This window comes from Puntigrus tetrazona, chromosome 19 (genome assembly GCF_018831695.1).
Source record: "Puntigrus tetrazona isolate hp1 chromosome 19, ASM1883169v1, whole genome shotgun sequence".
NCBI classification, from domain to species: Eukaryota; Metazoa; Chordata; class Actinopteri; order Cypriniformes; family Cyprinidae; genus Puntigrus; species Puntigrus tetrazona.
The window spans coordinates 15017056-15038732 of NC_056717.1; the positions used below are offsets into that span (position 1 = coordinate 15017056).

The 21677-nt window shown below is 36.7% G+C and overlaps 1 long non-coding RNA gene across 1 annotated transcript; it reads left to right on the forward strand.

The window, feature by feature from the left end:
• The first annotated feature begins 5219 nt into the window (after nucleotides 1-5219).
• LOC122324050 lies at nucleotides 5220-18367 on the forward strand. Its single transcript, XR_006247096.1, has 5 exons — nucleotides 5220-5257; nucleotides 7386-7423; nucleotides 11360-11461; nucleotides 11651-11740; nucleotides 17145-18367. It is a non-coding gene; the product is annotated as an uncharacterized LOC122324050 (long non-coding RNA).
• Nucleotides 18368-21677: the final 3310 nt, after the last annotated feature.

Genomic DNA, 21677 nt, shown 5'->3' on the forward strand with positions numbered 1-21677 from the left:
TTCCATCTGTCATGTGCGTGCGCGAGCGACTATTTAGCATCCTGGGACTGTTTGGAGGTGAACTCGGATACAGCGTTCACAATCCAACGCCTCCGAACTGCCTCCGGAGGCCCGGATAAGGACAGGGCCTGCTGGAACAACCTGGATGCAGGAGAAGAAAAGGAACAAACTAGAGAGGCGAAAAGAAAAAAAAAAGGTGACAGCGTCTGATAGAGTTGTTTTACTAATAAGAAAAGATGATTGACATCGCTCTGAATTAGCTGAAAGCCCATAAAGGTCATATTAATAATGACAGCTGGGGAGAGAAAAAGAAAACGAGGGATGTGATGTGGTAAATGTGTGCGGGAAAAGTGTGCAGTCAACAAATTTACAATGTGTGGAGGGTGATAGACTTTTTTTATATAAAGTACCTAGAATGACACTAACTGTCCTATCAATTAGTGTTGTGTGTGTGTAGGTGGGCGCATTTTAACACCCCTGCAGTTTATCATCGCTCTTTTTTTGGACCCCACCCTCTCACTTCCTCTGCTCCTCTACTTTCTTTCTAAATGATGTCAATCTCAGTGGGCTTTAAATGTGCTTGGGGAATTTTGACAGTGCTTATTAGCATAAAGCAAATAAAGCTTCAGTCCTCCCACTCTCTCATACTTCACAACTCCTCCTACATTTCTCATAACATCTTTTTTTTTTCTTTCTCTCGCTCCTTATTTCTTGCGGTTACCCCTTAAAATTGACTTATTAGTGTTGGGGGAGAGCACAGTTGGGCATTCTGATATTTTTCTTCATAACTCACGTATTATTTCTGATCTACATGCGTTCTTTCGGCATGTGAATAATAGTAGTACTAGTAATACAGTTAAAATATTTTAAAATAGAAGCAAACACTGTGTGTATGTGAGTATAAAACTGTTCAATACTGTGTGTACTGTTTATATATATATATATATATATATATATATATATATATATGTGTGTGTGTGTGTGTGTGTGTGTGTGTGTGTGTGTGTGTGTGTGTGTGTGTGTGTTTAGGTATTTTAGGAAAAAATCTAATTATAAAATATTTACCAACATGTTAAGATTTTTTTGTTTTCTAACTCAATATTTAAAGTTCAACACTTTGTCATACATATTCATATATATATATATATATATACAAAAATATAAATGTACGTAAAATATATTCCATGTTGTATTTTAAGTTCACTCAAGAAATACGAAACAAAACTGCCTCGATAACAAAACTGAAAAAAGACATGGGAAGCTTTTTTCTTCATTTAATCATACTTTATTTACATCACAGATCAAAATTTCTGCGTCTTTTTAACTTGTTACAGATTTGTGAAGGTAAGTAGATTCAAAAATAAATAAATACATTTATTGGTACATTAATGAAGTGTATTAAATAAGGTCTGAAGCTCTCAATGGTATGAAAATTGTTTCTGTCCTCTGTATGTACGTGAGTACAGACACGATCACACGCACTCCATGTACGCTTATGCTGCTGTGTAGGTCTTGTAAATGTATCATTGTTTGAGAAAATCCCATTTCAACCAATCCCCTTCTGTGTGTCACCACCCCTGCATGAAAGCAGCTCTCCACGTAATGCTTTAGTGATGGTCCGGGCTGAAGCAGAATGAGCACATATCATTAAGCCACTGCTGCTGTCAGGAGCTGATGTGTAATGCACAATCCCGTTAGGTGCTGAATCAATGGCTACAGAGCTAGAACAGGCCAGATGGCCCTCAAATCTGCTTCATATTCTCAGAAAAGATGACTATGAGATCTGTTTGGATCACCTTCCTGGAATTCGCATAAACACTTTTGGTTGTATGTGCAAGTGTTGTGTGTGTGTGAGGAAAAAGAGTGTGTGTTTGTATGAGGTCAGTGGCAATTTTGTAGTATATCATATACTATATATATATATATATATATATATATATATATATATATATATATATATATATATATATATATATACACACAATTTATATATTTATAACTGTAAATACTTTTTATACATTGAGTGTCTTTTCGTTTTTTTCAGTTTGCTAAATCTATTGCTAAATAGTGATTTTTTTTATTTATACTTTAATCTGTTTGTAGAATGATTTTTACAAAACCGCATGTTCTGATTCATGGACAAATCTTTCTTTTGAGTTTTACCTTTTCAGTGAATCAGCTGAATAAGATTAATTTAATGAATGATTCGAACACTGGGTAGAGATTTCTAATATTTGATTGAACCTCCTTTTGAATAATATGTTTTTAATGAATCAGTTGGTTGCCTGATTTATGAACAAACATTCTAGCAATACTAATTTCTGATTCATTAATGAATTATTTTTTTAAATAGGATCTTTTCAATTAATTTATTTGATTAAGTTTGAATAATTTTAACAAAGTATAATGAAGTAGCAGGAATGAATCTTGTTTTTTTTGTTTTATTTATTTATTTATTGAATTAAACCTTTTCAGGGAATCAGATTGTGAAGGTCACAGTGATTAGTTGTATGATTTGCACATTTAACAAATAATTTACCAACACTGTCTGATTTATGATCAAATACATATTTATTTTCTTCAGTGAATGAGTTGTTATGCTTTAGTGAATCAGGTGCTAAAAAATTCAGATAGCAAATGAACAGCTCTATCGGTGGATGAAATAAATTCTTAGTGAACTCCTTGTTTTGTGGCAATATACCAGAAGTTTTTCTGTTAACATTTCACATTATCACATACTTGCGAAAAAGAGGCTTGTCAAAGTGGCTTCTGACTGACGCTTACAGAGATCTGACATGTGTGTGTTTCGCTTTAAGACAAAAGCTGTTATAGACTCTTTCAGATGCAGTCAGACGCCTGAAGAGTTTCTCACGTTGTAGTTCCTTTCACTATCACTAACTGCAAATCAATTAGCTCCTTGCTAACTTGCTTACATCAGAGCCTGGAGTTTATCAAGAAGTGAGAAGCTGTCTCTCCAGATGAGCTGGATCCCTTTAGCGTGCAATTAGCGCTCAATCACACAACCAGTGATTAAGGCTTTTGCTGATGTATAATTTCGTAAAAGAATCAGACGTATGACTGAACAACAGGACGTGTCAGTAGGCTAACATCTCATCTCACATCTTATATCTTACACAGATCGGTGTGTGTGTGTGGTGTGATAAAAGTGTTTCGGTTTTAGTGCAGCTGAATGTAGTTATGAGTTATATCCACATTGTTATTCAGAGATTTAAGTAAAATGATCTCTTTTAATATCCTTTAGCATGAAAATGAGTTTTGGGGGTCCTTATATGTTTATTAAATGTAAATTATATGTATGATTAAATACTGTTACTTTCAGTAGTGTACATTTGCGCTAGAAACATCAGGGGATTTTATGCGTAGGCACATTTTTGTAAATTTGCAAATATGTAGGTAGAGACACGTTTTTAAAAAGATACAATATGCATACAATATGCTCTTTTGCTCTAAATCTTAATTTTCTAGTGCTGCGATTTGGTTCATGGCTCAAAAGTCTTTGCTTAAAGAGTGTGAATCTCTAATGAAAAGACTTGTTTTTGTTAGCACTCTAATAATACACTTGAATGTTGTGTGGTCTTAAGTGTGTGCTCTTCATCCCCTGAGGTGACCTCATTCCACTGTAACACTTGTCAAACATGACATACAATTATGTTGTAATGCCTCTTTTCCTTTCCCTTCCTTCTCCCTTTCCATCTCTCTTGCACTTTTTTTCTGTTTCTGTGGTGTTTGCCTGTAAGACAGGCGGGCAAATGGCAAGACTAATTGAGAAGGTGGAAATTAAACAGGCTACAGAGAGCTATCAAAGAGCCTTTCAATTAGGCCTGTATTTATCACCCCCGGCAACAGGAAGACACCTTCTCTTGTTGTGTCGGACATACACGCACGCGCACACACACACACACACACACACACACACACACACACACACACAGCATCTGAGGCAAAAAAATAAATAAATAAAAGAGCAGACAGCTGGGAAAAAGAAGTGTAATTTCAGGCTGCAGTCACACACATTTAATGTGTGGTGTGTATAATTCGTTTCATACCTGTGTGGGTGTTTTTATTACACCGTCTAAATCTACATGGTAACGTAATTGTCTGTCTTGTTTTATACTCTTGCTTAATCTACCTCAGATTAATTGAGTATAATTTGTACAATTAGATACCAACAGGAATCTTTAAATTCATTGAAGTGGTTGTTTCATATATTAGTTGGATAATAATGTGTCGTTAGCTAGGTACATGAAGCTGTGGATACAACAGATGTACCTTTTAATGTTTATATAAAATATAAATATATATATTTAAAATGTATCGATACAAAAAATGTTATAGTATTAATGTACATTTAAAGCATAGTAAGATTTTTTGTTTTCTGCAGCAAGGGTGCATTAAATTGATCAATAACGAAAGTAAAGATGTTTGTAACAAAATATAATTCACTCATCCTCAGGCCATTCAACATGTAGATGACTTCTTTTTTGGAAAAGATTTGTAGAAACTTACATTTACTTGCTCATTTACTTGCTTTACAGCGTTACATCATTTGCTCAGTAGGCAAGTGCCGGTATCAAATTTTCATGTTTCGATTTATTGCTTTCATCACGGTATACGGTGTTATCACGATGTTGAAATTTAGTGGTAAAAAAGTGCTGAGCATAACAGGTTTAATACCTTTTTTTTCTTATAACAATATATACAATGAAGCAATGCACAAAATATTAACAAAAGTTACAAATTTTACATATATTAAAGTGCAAAATAAATAAAAGACCAATAGGTATCACTTTACAGTGAGACATCATTAGTTAACCTTAATGTATTTACATTATCTATGAACAAAAGCTACATTTGCTACAGAAGTTATTGAGCGCTGTTGTAAAAATAAGACACGGAGTAAGAGCGGCGCCCTCTGCTGTCAGGGAGTGAATGTGCGCTTTCATTCAGCGCGTCTCTCACGTGTTCCGCCACGCTTTTTAGAAAAAAAATAAGAACAATTAAACATACATCAGCACGAGACGAACTACATAAAATTACGGAAACTGTGTTTGTAAAAAAATATTTAAAGTGTAATTTAATTATTTCGTTTGTCTCACGTCTACTGTTTTGTGGGCCCACGTCGCATTAGGTTACGTGGAGAGGGCGGGGTTTATGACCTATACTGCAGCCAGTCACGTGGGGCGATCGATACGCGACGGCTTTACTTTTCAAGACTCGCGCGACGCACCTGAACCAGGTAATGCGAAAGCGTTCGTACAATGCATTCAATATGTTCAAATGTTTTTAATAATTAAGCATATTTGGTATTATGACATGCCCACGATAACAATGCCGGCATATGTCTATTGCTCAGCAGTGGATGCTTTGCAGTAAATTGGCGGCGTCCGAATGAGAGCCTGATTAAATGGTTGATTAAATAGCAGCACATTTTTGGCTAAACTATTACTTTAAGCACTAAAACAGTTGTCAACTACGGTGGCCCAGTAGTGCACAACGCGACGAAAATAATCCACGACATTGACAGAAACCAGCCACAACGCAATTAAATTAGCAAAATGCAACAGGCACAATTCACAACGCAATGGAAACATGCCGCAACACAACAAAATTAGTCCTATGCTTTTGTATCAACTGATAATATATTCAACAGATATTGATAATAATATATGTACATGTGTATCCATTCATTGCAAGCATGTATAGGCCTGCCAATGTCCTAGTGTGTGACTGATGTAATCTAACAGTGTGTTATGCTGGGCAGAAGGAGTATGGAAAATGTAGATATTTGGCAGTGCGAATGTTCTCTCTCAATCTTTTTTCCTGTCTATAGTGGCTGTCATAGCCACTCTTTTTTTTTTTGCTTTCTTATGTTTACCTTTTATGTTTCCCTTTCTTGTTTTTTGTTATATTGACTGTAGAAGGATGGAATGGAAAAGTACAGGGAAACTTTGACGTTGACTTGGAAAAAAACTTTACCTGAAAATTGAAGATATATATATATACAGACAGACGTGCAGAAGAACTAGTTTGAATTTGATCCGGATCCCTATTCTTTTTAATTTCGCTGCATGTGAAAATGGGTGAAAAGTCCCCGATAAGAAAGAAGCCTTTCAATGTGTTTACATTGAAATGTGTTTACTTTCTAGGCTCTAATGCGCTCTTTCTTGCTCGCACACGCATGTATACACTCTTCTCTCTCTCTGACAAGGTCCATTAGGATGTCTCTCACGGTACCTACACTCCCCTTTTATAGATGACCTCACACGAATATTAATTTATTCTAACATTAACAGCATCTCTGCTCCATTCTACTCAGTCCAACCTCCGAATACCCTTCATATCTCTCTCTCTATCCATTCTGTAGACATAACTGCACAGACAGAAAAGTTTGTCGGAGTCACATACAGGACAGACGCCCAGAATCTTGTTAACATCATCATTACATGTATCTGATGTTTTTTTCCTTTTTTATGTAGGAAGTTTGTCTTGTTTCAATATACAGTGGCTTGTGGATTGGCACATGCAAAGTATGAACCTAGAACATTATGCTAACCATTTTATCCGCTCCAGCGCACCACCTCTGGGACTGGGTGAAGGTTGCCAAGACGGGCCTTTTTTCTTTGATTTACGGTACATGCGCTGAAAGATGTTTTATAATTCATAAGAATGCATATACAATCATGTATTATGCATTATAGAAGCTGTCATGCGCTTGCGTAGAATTACTGTTTATCATTTGCCGCCCTCATTTATCCTCGGTCAACACACTCTCTGTGATGGTCTGACACACGCTTCATTAGCTCAACCTGGCCAAATGAGACAGGATGAAAGAAATTAGCCACCAATCACTTCTCCTACAGTATAAGGTGGCCACAAAAAGAATCCGGCTTTTTGTCTCAATTTTGTTGCATTATATAATTAAAAAGTTTGAAATCAAAACTTTTAAAGATGTTAACAGAGTTTGACAGTTATTTTGAATTGTTATAATATTTTAAAATAATGCTGCTTTTACTGTATTGTTAATCAGATACATTAGGTACAAATTACAAAAGGCATTTTTGTGATTGCCGCCTTTGTGCAAGTTTAAATGGTTTTATGTTTTAATTATTACTGCAGCGTTATCCATGATTTTAGCTTAAATTATGAATATCACTGAATGCGGTTTAAAGGAAAACAGCAGCAGCATCAAACACCATTGGTTCTCAAGCACCATACTTTATCATAGGTTATTTATGTGGCTTCAAAATATGTGAACATTGTTCTTTTTTTTTTAATCTATAGACTGATAATTTTATGGAAACGGTATTATAATAATGAATGATTGTAATGATTCATCTAACGAGGATACCTTTTTTGTTTCACAGAATACCGCATTGCCCTACACGTTTAAAACAACATAAGGGTGAGTAAATAATGACAGAACATCCGTTTTTTTGCGTGAACCATTCCTTTAAGTGTCCAAATGTATCCGTTGGGTCGCTGCTCCTCATATCACCGCGAGCTAATTTGCTGATATTTTTTATCACCCGCGCTAATCGCATATTTATAGATTATATTTAGCAGAAGTTCAAAACATCCAGCAGAGAGTCTGACAGAGAAACAAAAAAATGTAGAGGAAAGAAAAATTAACCGAGACACCGCGACAGACAGAGACGAAACGGAGTCATTCTTTGCGCTTCATTCACCTGTTTCCACAGTGTGAGGCTGAATTAATGAGTGAAAAGTGAAATGAGGTGTGGTGAGGGACGAGATAATGGGAAGGGGGGGGGACGTGGGCTTGCTTATCAAATATGCACAGGATTATTACAGTATCGCAGTCTGGCACAGAGGAGAAATCATTGTAATACAGTGTGGGTGAGGGGAGGGTTATCAGACCTATTCATTTCCTGCCTTGCATTAGTGCCAGGCTGCAAACTGCGTGTTTTCTGCACAAATGCTCCTCATCATTCCCCCAGCCAATCGCAGGAGGCCGACCATGTTGTTTTTCGCCGAGCAAACTTTAAGAGAGAAACAATGCTTGAAGCTGCTAGCCTCATTTGCGTTTGTTGAAAACCGCGTGGCGTGTTTGAGAGCTGTGAAGGAGAAAAACCGATGGAAAGAGAGAAGATGAAAGCTGGTGTGCCGTTAAAGAAATAACACAAAAATGAAAATTCTGTCATCATTTACTCACCTTATGTTGTTCCAAACCTGTAGGGCTTTCTTTCTTTCTTTCTTTCTTTTTTTTTTTCGCAAACTGCAAAAGCAGTAAAAGTCAATGGGGTCCAAAACAGCACTGGACTTTACCGAGTTGCTTTATGCAGAAAACCACAAAAGAAGAAAGGAAGTCATACAGGTCTGAAACGGCATGAGGGTAACTAATCTTCTTCCTCCTCTCTCTGTGTCTCCTGCTTTCTCTCTCCCTTTACACTTTGATATACGCTCTCAGATTGAGCTTAAACCCAAAGGAACGCTCAAATTCCCTCAAGCACACACGCGTAGTGGGGTGTCAAAAGCAGCCGCAACCTTGAAATGGTTGGATTTAACAAATAGTATGTGTGTGTGTGTGTGTGTGTGTGTTGAGAAAAAGAGCAAACGAGAGCATGGGGAACCTCAAATGTAGGATTTACTGAAGAACCACCAGGGTGCAGGTTAACAGAGTAAAGACAGGAAGTAATCTAGGGCGCTCTCCATGAGCATGGCACACTTTTGTGTTCAGTCGTGCTTTTTAAGGCATTAGAAGTTTATATATTTTTATGAGAATTACTAGATTAACTGTTATCTAAAATATTTTACCTACTACAATTAACCTAGCAATGTCTTGACCTTCTTGACTGTACCCAGCTATTAAAATTATACAATGTTATCAGTTAACCTCATCTGCTGAATTAACATTTAATTAATTGGAGTTAAAATTATAATATTAATAATTACCAAAATTTTTTTTTTTTATCCAAGAGGAAATGGGGACATAACTAAATCTGTTTTGTACAAGACCATGATCTGCACTCAACACACTGAAGAAGGCCTTTGAGCCAAAATGTTTGTATGCTTGCAGATGGTCTTGTACAAAAAAAGATCGATCAGATTAACACACCTAAATGAAAGAACAAGCTATGAAAAAGTGCTACTTTTTTTTTTTTATGTTATACTGGATTTATTCATATTTTTATAATTTATTTTTTATTTTCAGATGCTAGTTTGTACCTTGACATATATTTTTGTCTTAGTGGAAGTTAGATTTTACCATTTCAAACAGCTGGAAAAGTTGATACGGGTGGCAGAATAAAGACAGGAAATAATATAGATATATCTTGTCTAAATCGATTAGTGTTCAAGTAAATGTCCAATTAATCTGCTTTGTGATAACAGCGTGTGCTTTACAGCATGAAATATGCATGAGTGATCCATCACACTTGTGTTTAAAAATTCTTTTCATCTTCCACCCCGAGGAGAAGTGTCAGACTGGAGCTGCGTAAGAGTACGGGAGAGTGCGGGCGCTGATGAGCCCCTTCTGTCTGAAAGCCCTTCCTGTGCTACTCTCTCTGGGATATAACGTTGGATTGGCTGTTGGGATAGAAAAACACATGCAATCATTTTCTTTCATTTCTTCTCAGCCCTTCATCCTGCAAACATTTTTCTTAGTGCGCGGCCCACATGCAGTCCTTCAGCAGGTTTCAGAAGATGGTCCTCTCATTGAGACCACACGAGGAACGGCACGCAATAGAGTCCGTCTGTGGGTTGCTTAATTTAGCTTTTAGTTCAATGCAACTTCCTGTCCTGTAAACAAATTATGGCCAAAAACACATTCTATGCAAGTACACAAATGCAATAGAAAAAGTTTAGTGCGAGAAATAGAGGGCTTCTTTTCAATTCTTACTTGGAATCCTTCCATCAATACCATTTTTTTTAACCGAGCATCTTTGTACTGAATACCATACTTTTTTATGCATTTCAGTGCACATTTTAGTTTAGACTGGAATTATTATTCTGATAGTATGTATTGGAAATAAAAACTTGTAGAAAAGGATGTGAAATATAGGTAGTCTAGACCGTATTTAGCTGGTGTTTAGACCGTATCTTCTCTTCAGTGGTGATGCACTCTCAGATAATGTTGGCTGTTAAAGAGCCTACAGCACCTCTCTCTTTTCTGGAGTGCTGCAACCCCCACCTGAGTTTTAAATAAACTCTGCGTGGGGGGGAAAAGATAGAAAATCGGCTGGGGAGGGCAGCTGACGATTTTTCATTCTCGGCCCATAAAGTTCCCTCAGGAGAAGTTTCCCAGCAGAAAGTTAGACAAATTGCGTATGATCGCAATGACTCAGCCAGACTATAAGGAAAGAAAAGCGTACAGCATCTGACCGATCGTCCGAATTTCCATAGATTTTCGTTTTCCTTTGTCATCTTTCTGTTATCTCAGCAGTTGCTGTTTAACAGGAGTGAAAAAAGATCTGCTTCAGTTGCACTTTCAGTGACTGGACAATAAAGTGTTTGTCATGAGGGAAACGGCTTTTGTCTTTAATGCGGACATACAGTACAGTATCAGCCGTGTCCAGATTCTGGAATGAGCTGTGGCGGGATGAGCTGGGAATTGATACTTTTCATTTTTTTTCTCCACATTCCATTATTAACCGATATGATGAGGGAGTCCTGAAACCTCCAAATCAATTATGTCATTCTGTAAGTTCTTTACAAAATGTGCTCTCTTTTTTTTCTGCAAACAGCTAGACTAGTTTACTCTAATCTCAAGGTGAAACATGAACTACATGGTGAATCTTTGAAAACATCAAAAGAAGACTACCATCTATAAGCCCCAACAGAAGAAGGATCTTCTAAGGCCTTTTGCATATCTTTGTATATGTGTGTATATGTGTGTATGTATGTGTGTGTATATGTCAGCACAACAGCTTTTGATTGAACTTTTGTAAATAAAGATAAACTGTACTTGCATAAAAGGTTTGAGGGGGCACAATAAAAAAAAAAACTTAAAGTCTTGGCAAATGATAAACAGAAAGGTCAAAGTTGAAGGTATGGATTGGATAAAAAGACTGAGAAAACATTTCTTCAAAGACTCGCAAATGAACATGCTTGATCTTAAATATTCATGATCTGGAAGTTGCATTTATCCTTTTCATGTGCAAAAGGGAAAAGGAGAGAGTAAGTTAAGGAGAAGAAGCTAAAGAAAGAAGAATGAGGGGGAAACGCTGGGCCGTTTGCCTTGAATGCATGCTGATTTCAGGCGCAATTATGACATGATGAAAGCTGAGACTTGAAAATGAGACCCCTTTCTTTGTCAGTGCATTTTCCCTTTTGAACACTCCTCACCACCTTCCGTTTTCTCCTACTCTTTTTCTCCTTTTAGGTTGAGTGGACATGCTGTGGGAGACAGGTAGCAAGTAGTAAGCCCAGAAGTAAACAGCCATGTTGCCAGTTATGATGACAAACATTGTCTTGCAGTAAGAAGGTTTGGGAATGCAGTGTTTAAAATTGAAATGCTGTTTCGATCAACATTTTTTTTTGTAGTATATTTAATCATTTAGCAGATGCACTCTGCTAAATCCTGAAAATTTAATGGGAGTCAGTTTGGTTGTCACTCTTATTATACAGTAACTGAACTATTGTTTATGAAAGCAGTTTTCTGAACTGTTGGCAGGAAGAGAGCGGGCCGTGCCTGGAGGTGTCAATGCCGAGATGAAGGTTCAGTGAGGAGGAACAGTAGACAGGAAGTGGGGATTTTGAAAAGGTGAGTCTAGGAACGTGAGGCTCAGTGGGGATATTGGGGAGAATTAGTTACACCTGCTTCCCTAATCTCCTCAAACCAGAGTTTACCATGAACACCTACTGGAGGAGACGCAAAACTACAGGGATGCAAATCTATAATGGATTGGAGCCAAACTTAGTCAGCCTTTGATATCAGAGAATCGATGTACATGAACGAAGCACAAGATTCTTTGCGCTCTTTGTCTTGAAGACAAAAAGATACGGAGATGATTCCAACTCAAATCCATATCTGACATCCACGTGAATTACCTCATAGGAAAAAAAAAAAACTTGAAAGAGATCTCAGTTGTCGTATCTCAGTTGTTTCTGCTAGAAAGTAATATGAGTAAATGAAGAGCAAATGTAGGATTTTGCTCCAGATTTTTTTCCTGATAAAGGACCCTGGAAATTATCTCTAGATTTCAAACGTGGTTTCAAAACCTCTATGTTACCCTATTAATATTCATGAGTCAAGCTGATGAGGCTTATAAAGTGTCTTCCCCACTCCCCTGCTCCTAAGGAATCTTGAGAGAAACATCTAAGAAAAAAATGATGCTTAAATCAGAACCGAGAACTCCACATATTCTCCTGAGCTATAAAAGATCAACCACTGAGAAATAAAACTTTCCTCCAGGCTGATTCATTGGCGGATGTCTTTATTGCATCATTCTCCCTTACAGAATAATCCTCCTCCTCAACATTCTTTGTCTAGATTACATAAAGCCACCTGTGTTTATGACAGCAGGATGAAAACATTGTTATTATACAATATGTCCACAGACAAGAGCTGTGTGTTCATGGCTTCTTTGTGCTGTCAGCTACTGTATAAATGATTCAGGCGGAGATCCCTCAGGTCTTAACTGATCAGATTTGAGAAATAATATTCCTGGTATTCCATATTTCTTCATCTCGGCAATGAATGCGAGGACCCCTTCTAATCCCATCACAGAAGTTTAATCTCACTGCTATAATAGCAAGGGAGCAGATTAGTATATTGGTGTATTGCAATTTCTCTGTCTTCTATTCGTCACTGCATGCTATTATTTTAAAAAGCAATTTTTTTTTTACTTTGTTTTTTTATTGTATAGTTGAGGTCACAATAATCAAATGGTAGAAAGGCAGAAAAATGGACCCACATTTTAGCATACTTTTAAAAAGTACTTATTACATAATAACAGAGGTGTAAAAATACACTGAAGGCAAACTAAATTTAATGTTTTCAGACACTTTCAGAGATGCATGTTAATGGCATTTAAATATAAATGTATTTGTTAAAATTTATATTCAATACAGTTTGCTGAGCATTGTGCTTTTGGCTTTAGGACTTAAAGTAATATTTTTATGTAATTTTATTGCATTAAGAACACAGTTGTAGTATACTTTCAATCATACTGGCAAGCATTTATGATAACCCAAGATATGCATTAATGCAATTTCTGTTGAAACTACTATTGTAATACATGCTATTTATTTGAATATATTTATAACATTTGTAATGATTAGGTTGCAATTTAGTATGTAAAAATACTCTCTAAAAATATGACCCAATGTACCGTTAATATAAAATAATTTTCTGCATTGATTTGAATTTTTTCCCATTTTTGAATTGTGCATTATACTATAAACAAAATGTGTACTTATTTAAAGCATTATTAAAAGTTATGAAAATGCACTTTTGTTAAACCGTGCTCTCTTTAAGTACACCTAAGTGGTCTTTTTTTTCAGTAATACTGTATTATTAGCAAGTACAAGTAAAGTGCACATTCAGTACAATTAAGTTTAGATATAAATTTGATTTAGAAATAATGTATCATTTAGCTAAAAAAAAGACTGGTGTGCTGTGTATTTTGAATATTATAATGTTAACTTAGCAACATGCCAACATCAAACATTACTGAACTCAACTAAGAGTTGACTCTCCTCTGCTGCCTATCTATAATTCGCTGAAGGAGTCACACGTGAGGTTGTGCAGTTTTTGTGTAGACTTCATGTGAGGCAACTCACCTTGTTTTCGGATTTCAGTCATAGAGGGTCACAGATAGACAGATGGATAGGTGAAGTATAGGGAATCAGGACATTCAATGAGAGATCAGTGAAGCCTTAATTGGGAATTGCACACTATACTCTCACACAAGTGACCTCTGATCTTGTATAAGGGCATCTACATGATTTTCATAACAGCTGACTTAGTTCCTGTCCTGGATTATGTGCGTCAAATCTTGTGTAAGATCACAGTCATAGACAGCAGCTCTGTGATACTACACAAAAGTTATTCATTGTTATTTTCTCAACAATGCTATCTTGAGTGTTTTTTTATCCATCTGACTCATACTCAGAAATACAGTACCAAGCCTACGCTCACAAAATAGCGAGAGCAATAGAATCGCTTTCGCATTCTTATGTTAAACGTTTGTTTCTTCTTTCCCGAGCAGTTAGGAGAAACGAATTCCGTGAAGTCGTGCATGAAACGCACTGATTAGCGTGTTGACATGTGGTGATGCTAAGGCTAAAAATAAAGTCTGCTTTTAATGAGCATTACTCTGAATTACAGCCAACATTACATCTGTAATTAGCAAAACTCTCTGTTTGACCGAAGCTGCACCTGTGCCTCATTCTTTTTTTAAATGTGTGTGCGTGTGATCTTTCTATCTTCATGACTGACATGGGCGTGCTAAAAAAAATGAATGTCCATCTGGCACGCTACATTTTATGCTCCTGTTTTTTAATGAGAGTATTGAGGATCGCGTCTTCTTTTTCCTCTCATCTTGTCAGCACTTCATAGCTGTTATTTATTTAGCAGGTCTCAAGAGGGAGGGTGGACAGTGTAAATGACATGCAGTCTCTTTTTGCTCGTTGCGTCGACCTTGAATTATTTGCCTCACTTGTCCGTTCCTGCTAATTAGCCGGCGTTAGCGCTTACACGTTCCCTGAGTCGCTCGCTAGTGACACAGCTTGTCAACACTTAGCTACGGAAGCCGGTCTGATTTAGCCTGAGTGTATTTATTTGAATTATTATGAAAAGTTTCAGTGTGAATCCTCAAGGCAGCTAAAATGCGGTTAAAAGTGGTAGCTAGCTCTGATGATTTTAAGTGAAGTAGTTTTTCTTGAAGATGTCTATGGATTGTTATTTTTAAGCAGGCAACCAGGTGAGCTGCAGAGCAAGTTTACTACATCTGAAAAGCCACAAATATGGAACTGGTTATATGATGCAAATATAAAAATGTATTAGATTACAAATTATGGCTATGGTAAAAGTGTTTTGATGCAAACTGTGCATAATAAGTCTTTTTTTTTTAATAGATGTGTAGCCCCGATTAGCTTGAAAAGGAATGAAAGATGGTGTACACCTGACCATAGTGATCATTTCAACTGGAAACTGCTGTGAACTACATTTATAGGTTTGTTTTTGGGGTTTTGTAAAAATGTAGGCATAGGCATTTTTCCAATGAGATCCAATGTTGTTTATTAAAATACTATCCAGAGAAGCTCCAAAAAATGCTGTATATGTGCCTTCCACACTCGCACAAACACGCTCACATGCCACTGCCCTCCCCCAGCTAGTGATCCCCTTGAGTATTAATCTGTGATTCTGAAGATGTGGTTTTGTGAGTGACTTTCATGAAATATTCATAAGTTTAGGTAGTGGAGCGTCGTTCAGAGGGAGATCACCAGGTAGAATGAATTACATTAGCATGGTTTCATACATGAGCAGCTACATCATGGCCGTTTAAAGCTATCCCTCTCGTCTGCACACTTCAAGGGCTTCCATTGTCAACTGTCGCCCGACGCTGTTTATTTATAAATAGCGTGCATGCTAGCAAGTGTGTGCGAGTTGTGGAGTGTCACGAACCTCACATCCATGCTAATGAAGTCAGGGCTTGACGGCTGTGTATTTCACTAGGCTTCTGCTGGCCGGTTTGGCCAAATTTCATCTTGAGGCTGTAAATATGTCCTTACATGTTTTAGATAGGAAGAAGACACTTTTATAATGTACACTTTTTATACATCACAGGTAGTGGTGAGGTAATATAAGGCTTTAAGCACAATATTATATTTTCCACCTCTCCCTCACTCACTCACTCACTCACTCACTCACTCACTCACAAAAATGTTTATCCCAGTATTGTTGGCTGTCATTCATGTGATCAGCCATTGATGTGTTTGCCTTCACCCGGGAGTTTCGGAGTCTTTAATCAGCCTGCTTAGGATAATAGGGAATGCCGAAGACTAGGAAATGGCTCTGGCGTTTCAAAAAGACTCAATTTATTAGCACAGTTTGGGGTGCTAAAGTAAACACTGGGTTTCTCTGCAGGGTGTTGTTTCCTGTGTAGATGGTCATTAGCAGGGCTGGTTTATTTTGTGCTGGTTTCTGGCGGGCATGTTAAATTGATGTGGTTTCACACTGAATTGCTACTGTTCAATGTTTGGGGTCAGTAAGATTTTTTTTTTTTTCTCTCTAATGTTTTTGAAAGAAGTCTCTCACTAAGCTTCTCTCTAAGGCTGCATTTATTTCATCACAAAAAAATGCTATATGGTGAAATATTGCAATTTAATTGTTTTTTATTTTACTGTAGGCCTAAAATAAAAAAAATTCTGTGATGTCTGAAACTTTTTACCATCATTGTTGTAAAAAGTTTTCTGCATAATATTCCTTTTTATTTTAGGATGTTTTGATAAATAGAATGTTGAGAAGAACATCAGTTGTTTTTTTTTTTTAAATAGAATGTACTTTTCTAACAATATACAAGTTATCTTTGATCTGTTCATGTCCTTGCTAAATATTAACTTACTTAAACTTACTGACTCCAAAGTTTTAGAAGGTGGAGTGTTTTTTTTTTTTTGTGCAGTACCATTTTCTCATAGCATGCTGTATTTCAAAGTCAAATTTCAAACTTGTTAAAAAACATCCACAACATTTCTTGGTGATTCAGGTGAATTATAAACATAGCAACAACTAGTAAGTTAATAATAATCACTTTTAAGCAAATGTGAGTGAATGAAATGGATTTACCAGCTAAAACCTGTATAGCAATTGAAAATTTTAACCTTTTTGTTCATCACGGTATTAATATTAATATTTACATTTATTAGCATAACATTGTTTATCCTCTGCATTTTAGTTAACTGGATGCTTTTTTTTATTGAACACTAGAAATAGAACTAAATACCGTCAGGATACGCTCTTCGGTATTGGCGGAAGTTTCAATCAAATTAATATGCATGCTTGGTTGTGTCCTCTGACAGGGCTGAAGCACTTCAGATGTAACACATCGCTGCCATAAAACAGTGTGTTATTCTGAGAGTGGTCATTTTATCTTCTTCCAGTTTACATTGTGACTTATGATCCATCGTCTGCTTCTATCTATGCTCTATTCCTAAAATATTAGCCACAGAGAAGCATCAGTCTTGGAGCTGCACAAGCACAATGACAGCTTGCAGGGAGAAAGTCCTCCATTGATCCAGACGGTGCAATATTCCCCACAGCCCAGTTCAGTCGCACCCAAAAAGAGAGAAAGAATATGGACGAGTATCAAACAGGCTGCCGCAAGCAACAATAAGCCCCAAATTCCCTGCGGGAAGACTATGAACTCTCGTTATTGTTGTATATGTCAGCCTACACATGCCTGCCGTTTGTTTCCGATGGAGAGCAACAGGAAAGTGCCAGCAAAGATCAGCAGCTAACGCTCAAAGGAATGAGTGAATGAACGCACTTCCCCAGGCTGGAAAACAGCAGTTGTCTCTGAATCTGCACGACTGAACGCTAAACAGGTCAACGAAGTAACTGCAGTGAGTCCTGTCAGGTAAAATGTGTTTAAAAAGACACAGCACTTTGCTTTGCCGGTCTTCTGGCATCCATCATGGAACTACAGTAACTCAGTAACTACAGCAATGAAGACTACAATAAGACAGATTGCTGATCTTTAGCAGAGATGACTGGAGTACAAGGCAGGATTATTTCCTTTTCTCCTGTGTTGTAAATGTAAGTCTTTTGTGAATTATTTTTGCTGTCTCTCGTAGGCACTTAGTGATTAATGTGTGTTTAGTGATCAGAACAGAAACCATACTGTACAGAGGCTTTTCCAAGATAGATTGTTTACCACATTTAATGAATTTATGTATGCAGGTGTGATTTTAGTTTTCCTTGTTTTTATGCATATGATATAGTTGGAAAGTTCAGTAAGGGTTTGTAAGATACTTGATACTTTTAAGGATGTATTTCATCAATCAAACGTGACCGTGAAGACATTTATAATGACTAATAAGCGTACACACATTATAATATTATTTTTTATTAGTGCTGTGGCTGCTGTGGCATCCAAAATCCCAAAGGTTTTAGTTTACTTAATATAAAAGTTGTCATGCCCCTGGACTGTGGTTGTGTTGTGTTTTCATTCCCCATGTGCTCTCTGTGCATGTGTGACCTAGCTTCTGTCTTGTGTTAATCAGTTCAAATGTTCAGGTGTGTCTCATTCAATTGAGTCATTGTCTCCACTTTTATAAGTTGATTTCTGTTCATTGTAAGTTGTCCGGTATTGTTTGTCGATGTTTCTATGCGGTTGCTACCCTGCTTGTAAGCTTACCTCTCTGTGGATTATTATCCGTGCGTTCCTTCCCGCAGCACACAGTGACAAGTGTATAGTGTGTGTATATTTATTATGTACATATAAATAAAAACACACAAATGTCTCTTTATCATTAGATTAACAAATCAGAATGAGTGAATGAAGAATCATGTGACACTGAGGACTGGAGTAATCCGGAAAACACAGGATTAAATTTCATTTTAAAATATATTAAACATTTTTTATTAAATAAATGCAACCTTGGTGACCAAAAAATAAAACTAAGTGACCTCAAACTTATAAATAGATTTGTAGTGTTTGCCTATTTTATTTTATTTTATTTTTCACATTTAACTAATGACGGTCATTATCTAATTTTGTTCCCAAAGGATTAAAAAATGTTTCTTCAGTTTGCTTCTGTATTAACATGCTTCAGTTAGGTTTCCATAAAGAAAGCAAGCATAAAATAATGAAAAAGAATTTTCAATTATCTTTCATTGTTTTAATATTTAATGTGTTCGTGAAATGTTTTATCTATTGCAATTTTTCCTCTATTGCCAAATGAATGCCATTTAAATGACAATTTGCATTTAATTACACCAGAGACTCATTGGAAAGAAGGTGTAACTACTCTGGGTCAAATAAACCCAGATATTTAACACTTATTAATGCTTAATGTAAAAAGACTCGAGCAATTAGTTGTTCTATAACCAGATTCATTTCCAATTACACTTTACAGAAAGTGAAAATGTGGTTACATCTGAATAAGAAAATACAAAATTGCCAACATGAAAACAAACATGAAAGTTTCTGGGGTTTTTTTATGCAGCATTTGTTTAGGACATGGTGTCAGGGGAGCTGGTGAGCTAAATTTTCTAGCTAGCTCCCGTCATCTGTAAAAATCAATCAACCTAGAGGTCTCAAACAAATTCAACACAGAAGATGAGACCCAGATAGATGCTTACTGGAGACTTCTGTTCTCTGATTAACATGCTAGACACTCTTACATGTAATTTCTGCTGTAAAGTTGCATGGACATGAATCTCCTACAGGGTCGGAGAAAGATGAACAAAATACATCGCTCTTAATAATTCCCAGACACCATAGGGAATGTGGAGTTATTGGATCTTATTGCATTGGCAAGCGCTATCTGATTCAATATGCAGCACACTCTTTTATCTCAGCGTACGCTCCGGCACCACTGACAAGTCCAAAACGAACTTTCTTCAAACTAAGATGTTCAGGCGAGACGGGCCAAAACTTTCTGCCTGTTTGTTGGTTCTGGCTGCCCTTTCTGTGAACCCTAACAGCATCAATCCCCCCTCTGGTGGAAGAACAAGGGGGAGGGATAGTTTGAGAACCGAGGAAAGTGAGAGGGGTCTAAGGCAAGAGAAGATGAGAAATAATCTCATATAGCTTGAAATCTCTTTGGATGTGTTGAAGGCATCTGTGTCTGTGTCTGGTTAAAAATATATTAAAGAGTGATGCCGCGGCTCTGAGCTGTGTCAGAGAGATAGGCCCCGTCGGCTCGCAGCGCTGTGATTAGCGTGTCATGAATATGTGTGTTTGTGTGTGTGTGTGTGTTTTTGAACAAACTCTAAAGATGTCCGATGACACTGCGGGGCAGCGCTCAGACACATCTGTTTGTGCATCTGTCTTGTAAGACTGGGTGGAGATCAAGAACGTCTCGACATGAAGCACATGCTCTCTCACCGGTATAACAGCTGATTTGTTTTCCGGAGGTTATCATGCATAACACGAAACGCAATGCTGACTTTCAGTGCTGATATTGTGTGTGCTTGCACATCTTCCCTCATAAGAAGTGAAGAAGTGAATAGAGTGAGTCCTCCATGCCCTGTTTTTGTAATTGTTGGTCTATGTGTCAGCAGTCTGAGCACTTGAATTTGTGTGTCAGGTGTCTCCTTAGCTTTAAAACTACTGACTAGTTAGATTAGGGCTTCACAATTTGGGAGGAAACACTAGTGTCTTTATGATAAAAATTATCATTTAATATTCCTTCACACACACACAATATTTGCTGTGCTTATTTGAAGGGCGGCACAATTTCACTAAAATCTCATTAGTTAAATTTTATGGTAATAATAATAATCATTTAATATTTAATGTCCACTTTAGTCATCATTGTAACTACAAGTAACTCATGTCAACTTCATGTCAACTAATTCTCATTCATTTGCAACTACATCTCTAGTAACTTTCAGAGTAGACTTTTAGGGTAGGTTTAGGGTTAGTAAATTAAGTTGACATATACTTGCAGTATGCAGCATGTTGTGAACCCATCAAAATAAAGTGTTAGAAGATGTTAAGCAGACAGCCTACTAATAGTCTAATTGTTTCTAGTTGACATGCCCAAAGTGGACTAATGGAATAAAGTGTTGCCAAATATTTCAGTGTTAGAATTCAGTGATTAAACTTTTGATTTAATATAATTAAATTATTATAATTTTTAAATGAAACGGTTCCTTTGAATATTGGATTTTACATTCTAGCTTTGGTATATTGTATACTAGGGCTGCCCTCGACTAATGATTTTTCTGGTCGACAAGTAGTTGTTCATTTTAAGCATTAGTTGACTAATCGCATGTTTACTAATAAACCATTTAAATCATTATAATGAGTATTTAATTGCCTATAAAGCCAAATAAGCGCTCAGACACATACATAAAGCTTGCCACATCGCACCACAGAAGCTATGATTCTGAAAAAAACAATAAGGAAGGCTGCATTAACATTTTAATAATTCACTGATGAACAAGTGCCTTCTTTGTTTCGGTGAACTACGAGATGAACTTGGTGACACTGACTTGTCATCTCTTCTGTAGTGATGAGCCTGTATGCATGTGTCACATGGATTACATAACCTGAATTTGAATTGGTTCATTTTTACAGTACAAATTTCATTCTCTCTCTCTCTCTCTCTCTCTATATATATATATATATATATATATATATATATATATATATATATATATATATATATATATATATACTTTATGCTCAAGTTTGTGCTTGCTTCCTGTTTGCATGTTTTTTTGTTATTGTGAGTGCACACAAATAAATGACCAAAAATTATTGTATTTTAGGAGTTAGTGAGTGCACCAGTGCCTTCATCTATGAGCCTGTCTTCCAACAAAAACGACCGTAAAGGTCATTTGTGCAAGCACCTTATTTCTGTAATGATCGAGCAGATCCATCTGCAGTATGGTTTATTCGAAGTCAGACAGGCAGGGTAAAAAACAATGTCAGGGGCAAACACAGACAATACAGAATCATAAACCTAAATTAGCAAACAGTCAGAAAATGAGAAACAGTACAGAATCAAACACGGAATAACAG